We start from the raw sequence: 8822 nt of genomic DNA, 5'->3' as shown, positions 1-8822 counted from the left end.
AGGAAAGGTATTTCTTTTGGGTTTTTGCACTTTTTGTATCTTTGCCACCCTTAGTCTTTGAAGCCTTAGTCATTGAGAAAGTCCTCATGATACTTATTCCCCAACATACATGTGATGGACTATTGTGCTCCAAGTCTTCTACCTGTACTTCTACTGTCTGTATTTTCCTTTTTATGAAATGTAGCAAAACCCTACAGTAAAAACTACACATAGTCTGCGAAAGGATACACTCAGATTTATAAGTGGAAAAGGTCCAGAACTTCTAAGTGCAGGAAATTTCTTAGGGGAATGTCACATATTTTTAAGGTGAAGGGAAGTGTTTTTATACTACAGTTTCATACTATATGTGATAAATGTGAGGTTTGAATAGTAAATCTGAAAACTGAACTGCTCTTGGAACCATATTCCAAAAGTCTATAACTTTTACTCAAGAAAGTACTTTATTGGTTAAATGATCTTAGTTATTACAATTGACTGAAAATAAGTCATAAGGTAATTAAAAATAATACGGTGGCTTGAAGTCTAGGGATGGGAATAAAGCAGCTGTGGACACAGCGTGTAAAAAGGGTAACTAAGAAATGGCACAAACACCCAAAGCAATAGATTTTCTAAGTAGATGTATATACACATAGAGATGTACATTTGTGCAAAAATCTTTTCAAACTAGAACTTTTCTATTAACTACCATGTCTTAAGCCTATAACCCTGGAATTAATTCTTTGAACATGTGAAAGTCTATGGTCCCCATTTGTTAGTGCTTTCTCAGGGGAAGATTTGCACTTTGACCTTCATCTCTAAATGTGTAATGAAAATCTTATTCCTTTAAGGAGCTTTAGCTATCTTTAAAAGTGTGATTTGTTTCCATGTCTACAATTTGTTTGATATTGTGGAAAGGACTCTAGACTTAGAGCAAGTGATCTACCACTTATTTGTGACCTTCAATAAATTACTCAACCTCTCTAAACCCATTTTATCCATTGCTTTAAAAAATTACTCTACCAACCCATTACAGCTTCATGAAGATTAGATGGAATGATGTTAGTGAAAAGGCTTGTCAACTATGCAGTGCCACGTAAATGCAGGGAACAGTTTAATTCTTTTGTCAAAGATACTGAAGGAGATATTGAGGGTTAGGGGAGCTTTCAGAATGTCCCTAAGTTTTCAGATTGTCCTAACATCATGGAACACCACGTTCCCATGTTACTGGGTGCTCCAATGTTTTTATATTGGTGCTGATAATGTGAGATTCAGAGGAAAAAGAGATGGTTCTAAATGCCCATGTCACAATAGTGGGCATAAAATCCTACTGGTTGCACAGAGGCCTGGCCCGTGAGCCATGGCCGCTGAGCCTGCGCGTCCGGAGCCTGTGCTCTGCAACGGGAGAGGCCACAACAGTGAGAGGCCCGCGTACCGCCAAAAAAAAAAAAAAAAAAAATTACTCAGAAGTTGAAGTAGAGCAAGAGCAAGTATGTATTTAATAATTACATTCTTAGACACCTGACTACTTAATTCTGTTAGCAAATGATTACTGCACAAATAACCTCTATTAAGTATTCTCCAAAAATGTGCAATTGACCATTTTATTGAAGTATATCAAATTATATTTAACTGTCAAATACCCAGCAAACATTCAGGAAATGGACCATTGCATAGGAAGAGAAACCAAAATTAGTATGGCAAGAATAAAACTAGAGTGGGGGCCCTAGAGGCCAAACACCATTTTGATGAAATTTTTTGTCGTATATGTGTACCTGGTTTGCTCATTTCATTCACTTGGGATCCAAGGGCCAGAAGATCATCTTGCACAGCCCTACCACAGTCATCAAAAGAACCCAGAGGTTGCTGAATAACTCGTAAACAAAACTAACGCACGAGCAAAGATAACTAGAGAGAGTAAAGCATCTGGTTTCCTTTTCCATTCTTGCTCTTTGAGGTATTTGCCATGTCAACAAATAACTCAGTAGATTTATTAGGAACAAAAGCAAGTCAGAAATCATCAGACAATTCTTATCTAAAAATGATGTTTAAAGACTACCACTCAGGACATCCCCAGTGGTGCAGTGGTTAAGAATCCACCTGCCAATGCAGGGGACACAGGTTCGATCCCTGGTCTGGGAAGATCCCACATGCCACAGAGCAACTAAGCCTGTGTGCCACAACTACTGAGCCTGCGCTCTAGAGCCCGCGAGCCACAACTACTGAGGCCCACGTGCTCTAGGGCGTGCCACAACTAGTGAAGCCTGCATGCCTAGAGCCCATGCTCCACAAGAGAAGCCACCGCAATGAGAAGCTCGCACACCACAACGAAGAGTAGTCCCCGCTCGCCACAACTAGAGAAAGCCCGCATGCAGCAGCAAAGACCCAACGCAGCCAAAAAATTAAAAAAAAAAAAAACTACTACTCACCATAAACCAATAATTTATAGTGTTTTGGGAGATGTCTAACTGCCTTAAAGGGTCATAACTACAGCTTTGAAGCAAGAAAAATTTTAGTTCATTCTAAATTTAAATACTGAATATCTCCTAGGCAATTCCATGTTTCAGCATGGCTGAGAGAGAGATTGGGAAATAACATGAAGACTAAGTATTTCTTTTGACACTGATTTTTTTTTCTTGTGATGAGTACATTTACGATTTAGTCTCCTAGAAACTTTCAAATATGCAATACAATATTATTAACTAATATATTCTCCATGCTGTACATTACATCCTCAGGATTTTTTTTAATAACTGAGAGTTTGTACCTTTTGACTCCCTTCACCTATTTTGCCCACCCCCCAGCACCTCCACCTTTGGCAAATATTCTGTTCTCTGTATCTATGTGTTTGTTTGTTTTTTTCAGATTCCACATATAAGTGAGATCATACAGTATTTGTCTTTCTATATCTGGCTTATTTCACCTAACATGATGCCCTCGAGGTCCATCCATATTGTCACAAGTGGCAAGTATTCATCTCTTTTATGGCTGAATAAAATTCCATTGTATATATAGACCACTTCTTCTTTATCCATTCATCTGGACATTTAGTTTGTTTCCATATCTTGGCTATTGTAAATAATGCTGCAGTGAACATGGGGATGGATATATCTTTTCCAGTTAGCTTTTTGTTTTCTTCAGGTATATACCTAGAAGTAGAATTGCTGGCTCATATGCTAGTTCTATTTTTAATTTTTGAGGAACCTCCATACTATTTTCCATAGTGGCTGCATCAATTTCTACATTCCCACCAACATTGTACAAACATTCCCTTTTCTCCATATCCCTGCCAACACTTGTTATTTCTTGTCTTTTTGATAATACCCATTCTAACAAGTGTGAGGTGGTATCTTATTGTGGTTTTGATTTGCATTTCCCTGATGACTAATGATATGGAGCATCCTTTCATGTGTCTGTTGGGCATTTGGAGCTCTTCTTTGGAAAACTGTCTTTCAGGTCCTCTGCCCATTTTTAATCCAATTGTTTGGTTTTTTGCTGTTGAGTTATATGAGTTTTTATATATCTTGGATATTAACACCATACCAGATAGATTATTTGCAAATATTTTGTTCCATTTAGTAGGTGGCCTTTTCATTTTATTGATAGTCTTTTTCCTGTGCAGAGCTTTTTAGTTTGATGTAGTCCCACTTGTTTATTTTTGCTTTTGTTGCTTTTGCTTTTGGTGTCAAATACAAAAAATTATCACCAAGTTCAATGTCAAGGAGCTTACTGCCTATATTTTCTTCTTTTTTGGTATCAGGTAAATGGGATTGTTTTCTTTCTGTTTCTTGTCACTCATTATTAGTGTATAGAAATGCAACAGATTTCTGTATATTGATTTTATATCTTGCAAATTTACTGAATTTATTTATTAGTTCTAACAGATTTTTTTGGCAGAGTCTTTAGGGTTTTCTCTATACACTATCATCTCATTTGCAAATAGTGACAGTTTTCCTTCTTTTATAATTTGGATGCCTTTTATTTCTTTTTCTTGCCTAATTGCTCTGTCTAGGCCTTCCAATACCATGCTGAATAAAAGTGGCGAAAGTGGGCATCCCTGTCATGTTTCTGATCTTAGAGGAAATGCTTTCAGATTTTCACTATTGAGTATGATGTCAGCTGGGCTTCTCATATATGGCCTTTACTGAGGTATGTTCCCTCTATAACCAGTTTGTTGAGAGCTTGTATCATAAGCACATGTTGAATTCTGTCAAATGTTTTTTCTGCATCTGTTGAGATGATTATATGATTTTTAGCATTCATTTTGTTAATGTGGTATATGACATTGATTGATTTCAGGATGTTGAACCATCCTTGCATCTCTGGAATAAATTTTACTTGATTGTGGTTTATGATCCCTTTTATATATTGTTGAATTCAGTTTACTAATATTTTGTTGAGGATTTTTACATCTATGTTTATCAGGGATCTTGGCCTGTAATTTTATTTTCTTGTGGTATCCTTGTCTGATTTTGGTATCAGGAAGTGTTACCTCCTCTTCTATTTTTGGGGAGAATTTGAGAAGGATTGGTATTAATTCTTTTGTGAATGTTTGGTAGAATTCATCAGTGAAGTGGTCTGGTCCTGGACTTTTGTTTGTAGGGAGGTTTGTGATTATTGATTCAATCTCCTTACTAGTAAGTAGTCTGTTCAGATTTTCTATTTCTTCCTGATTTAGTCCTGGAAGGTAGTATGTTTACCAAAATTTCTTTCTAGTTTGTTCAGTTGGTTGGCATACATTTGTTCCTAGCAGTCTCTTATGATCCTTTGTATTTCTGTGGTATCAGTTACAATGTCTCCTCTTTCATTTCTTATTTTATTTATTTGAGCCCTCTCTTATTTTCTTGTTAAGTCTAGCTAAAGGTTTGTCAATTTTGCTTATCTTCTCAAAGAACCAGCTCTTGGTTTCACTGAACTTTTCTATAGTCTTTTTCATCTCTATGTCATTTTGCACCTGAATTCAAGCATCAGAAAATTAGAAGTGAAAGAAAAGCTGGAGTGAAGTACACTCCTCCATTAATGGAAGGAAATACTAAGGCATTTGGTGTTATCCTTCCAAAGTCTTCAAACTATAATGAATAGCAGAAAAAATTTAGAGCTGTCAATGACCATTTATTTTATATTTGCTACCTTCCCTTCCTTCAAGGACATTGAAAAACAGATCTTTGAAGAATATGCTGGTTGACTTTTGAGTGTGAGAGAGATTTAAGGGTCTCTGAGCCATTTATTGTCCATCTCTCCAATAGTTCTGAAGAAAAAGAAGGGAGTGAAGAAGGAAGGGGAGAGGATAACAAGTACATCCAAAACTAATACCTAAAAGAGAAATTGTCATTGTTTAACCTGAGATTTGCATTCTGTGATTATGTTGATTGTTACTTAGAAGCAAATATTTATACCTAAATTGAAAGGATGAAGAGTTTGACAGAAGGAAAATTGGGCTTCCCAGACAGAGGGCTCAGCATGAAAGAGCAGAATATGTTTAGGTAATGTAAGCATTTAGTATTGCTGACTTGCAGACTTCACAGTGGGAAATGTCTAGGGTCAGGTACCAGTGAATTCTGAAATCCTTGCAAGAGCTTTAGATTTTATCCTCTGGGCAATGGGACCTCTGTTGAAATTTTCTGAGCAGATTGGTGATATGATCATATTAAAACATTAGAAATTCATTCTTGCAACACTGGGGAGGGGACATTAGAAGTGAGGAGAGGAACAGAGTGAGAAGGCTTTAGCTAGGTAGAGGCAAGAGGGAACAGAGTCTGTTTTAGAGCAGTGTCAAAGGGAAAGGAGTGTATCAGATAAATGAGATATTCTTAGGAAGTATAGGTGACTTGGCACAAAGACTGATGGAGTGCAGGGTGCAAGGTAGAAGGAGAGAGAATTGAGGCTTATTCCAGTGTGTCTGTCTTGGCAACTGGGTGTGGACAGTAGGCCCCTTCACCAACTTGGGGTCTAAGAACAGCACCAAGTATTTGTAGTGAAGCTGGTTAAGATTGGCATTGGACTTGACAAGTTTGAAGTGCTTCTAAGATTTTCATATGGAGCTGTTTATACAAAGTCTGTAGCTACGAATTAAGTTCTGAGCTAAATATATAGATTTGGGGTTGATTCCTATGTTGATAATTCCCTGTAGTATAAGTCCACCTTTTCTAGCATTGAATTCTCCCATGGCCCCCACCCCCCAAAAATTACAAGATGCAAAATTGTGATTTAAGTGTCAAAACTACAGTGAGGTACCACCTTACACCAGTCAGAATGGAAATCCCTTTGCTTATGCAAAGAAATATCTCCCTCAAGAAATCCCTTCTGTGTAAACTACCTTTAGAAGATTCTGGTGTCTACAATGATCAACATTTAGACAAGCACAAGGTGTTGGCTGAATCCCTGGGGAAAGATAATATTGTCCAGGGAGAGAGTATAGGACATCAAGAGAATAAATCAGAAGGAGAAACTGAAAGATCATTTCAATCAGGGAGAAGGTATCAGCTAACAGCCACAGGGAGAAGTGTTTGCACTACTATTTAAGGAACCATAAGTCAGACAATTGACTGAGAACTAGGAGAAATGACTGAATAGGAAGAGAAATGACAGACTGTGGAGAGACCTTCAATGTCAGGCTTTGGCTTTTCTTCCTAGAGAAAAGAGCCATTGAAGGTTTAGCAAATGTACCAATCTTGAAAATTAATAGATCAGTAATAAGTAGAAGAGACTGAGTCTGGGTAAGGAGACCAGCTAGGAAAGAATTTCTATAGGACATGAGTGAAATAGATGAGAGACTGATCACACGTGACAGATGTGAGAAACTCTATAAAGGAAGGATCATTGAGATTGGTGCCTATTGTGAGAAAGAAAAGCCAAAGATGACCACAGGTCTGGAAATCAGGGGACAGGTGAAGAAGAAAAATCCACATAGAGTGCCAGAAAAGGGGGTTTTAAAAAGAAAAGAAATGGGCCATATCTTAGAAACATGGATTTTTGAAGTGACAGGAGGCATTCAAATGATGTCCAGTAAGTAGACATAAGACTTCAGATCCAAGATGGCATGGGACATGAGGTAATAGTAAAAAGGATGAATATAAAAATGATTTCTGATATCAGAGGACTGGTGTTGGAACACGTCCTCATCTTTGAAGGAAAAGAAGTTCTGTGAATAGAGAGAGAGAGCAGGCAGAGGAGATGGGAAGACAATGAGGAGACAACCTGTAATGAAGACCAGAGAATTGAGGAAACAGCTGAGTTTTACCTCTGGAAGTGGCAGTTCTAGTAAAGAGAAGGAGAGTGGGAGAAGCAAATTGCATAAGCAAAGAAGTTCAAGAGTTGAGTTGTAATGAAAAAAAGGCAAGTGTGGAAAATTTTAAAATGTTGGACAAAAACAGTAGTAGCAACAGGGTTGAGAGGAAATTCTTTTTGGGGGATAAATGAACAGTCAGTGGACAGTAGACAAGAAATGATTGAAAAAAAATTTAAAGAGAAATAATAGATTAAATTACCACAGAAAAGACAGGAGATGGCTACAGCACACAAGAAAGGTAGAAACTAATCTCCATTTTCTTATCTGTAAAATGGGGATAATAAAAGCACCTATCTACAGCACTGTTGTGATAATTAAATGAGAGTTCATGTAAAACACATATTCTCACTCCCAGCAGTTCTTTGTCCTACAATAATATCCACTGCCTAAACCAGTACGTAATTCTCAAACCACTTCCATCTTGCTGCCTCTACCATAGGGCTTAGGAAAGGTATATATTGCTTTCCTAGTCTTTCGTGCATCTAGGAGTGGCCATATGACATACTTCTTACCAATAGGGATGTAACAATATTCTGATGGAGACTTCTGGGATGAAGCTGCCCATTTTTTGATGAAGGAAACAAATATGTTTGCACTATCCCTTTTTTCTCCTTCCCCCTTTTTTCTCCTTCCCTGTTTTGCTTTCCTTAAACATAGTTGTAAAACCTGGAGCTGGGGCAGCCATCTTGGGACCAGTGATAACAATCATAGAAGAACTAAAGTAATTTCAAAACCGCTGGCCTTCAGGGACTTCCCTGGTGGCACAGTGGTTAAGAATCCACCTGCCAATGCAGGGGACACGGGTTCGATCCCTGGTCCGGGAAAGTCCCACGTGCCGTGGAGCAACTAAGCCTGTGCACCACAACTACTGAGCCTGCACTTTAAAGCCCACAAGCCGCAATTACGGAGCCCACATGCTGCAACTACTGAAGGCTGTGTGGCTAGAGCCTGTGCTCCAAAACAAGAGAAACCACGGCAATGAGAAACCCACGCACTGCAACGAAGAGTAGCCCCCACTCGCCGCAACTAGAGAAAGCCTGTGTGCAGCAACAAAGATCCAATGCAGCCAAAAAAACAAAACAAAACAAAAAATGCCTTCATGTCACCATGCTGCTGAACGCATGCAGAAAAATCCCTACTTCCAAATTATGATTATTTGGTAAGAAAATAATTCTTAAGTGATTAGTCCCCTCAGAGTCAAGTTTTCAGTTATTTGCTCTTGAATACATTTCTAACTACTACACTTCTTAGGGTTACTTTAGACTTCCTAATCCCCACACTAAAATTTGAACTGGAGGCCCACCACCTAGCCTACACTTCCTCCCACAGGTAAGCCTGCCAATCGTAAAATGCCATCGAACACTCACTGCCATGGCACACTGCCTTCACATAGTAAGCTATTGATAAATAATTGCTGCTATTATTACTATCAATAGCCTTTGATGAGAGAAACAAAAATGTGAAAAAACAAATGAGCTACTAAAATATTTCTGTAAGAGACACAAAGCACCTTTATTGCAACAACAGTTGCACACCAATGAGAACAGACATCACAAGA

The sequence above is a fragment of the Phocoena phocoena genome, chromosome 5 (assembly GCF_963924675.1).
Source record: "Phocoena phocoena chromosome 5, mPhoPho1.1, whole genome shotgun sequence".
Classification (NCBI taxonomy): domain Eukaryota; kingdom Metazoa; phylum Chordata; class Mammalia; order Artiodactyla; family Phocoenidae; genus Phocoena; species Phocoena phocoena.
This window is presented reverse-complemented; position numbering follows the sequence as displayed.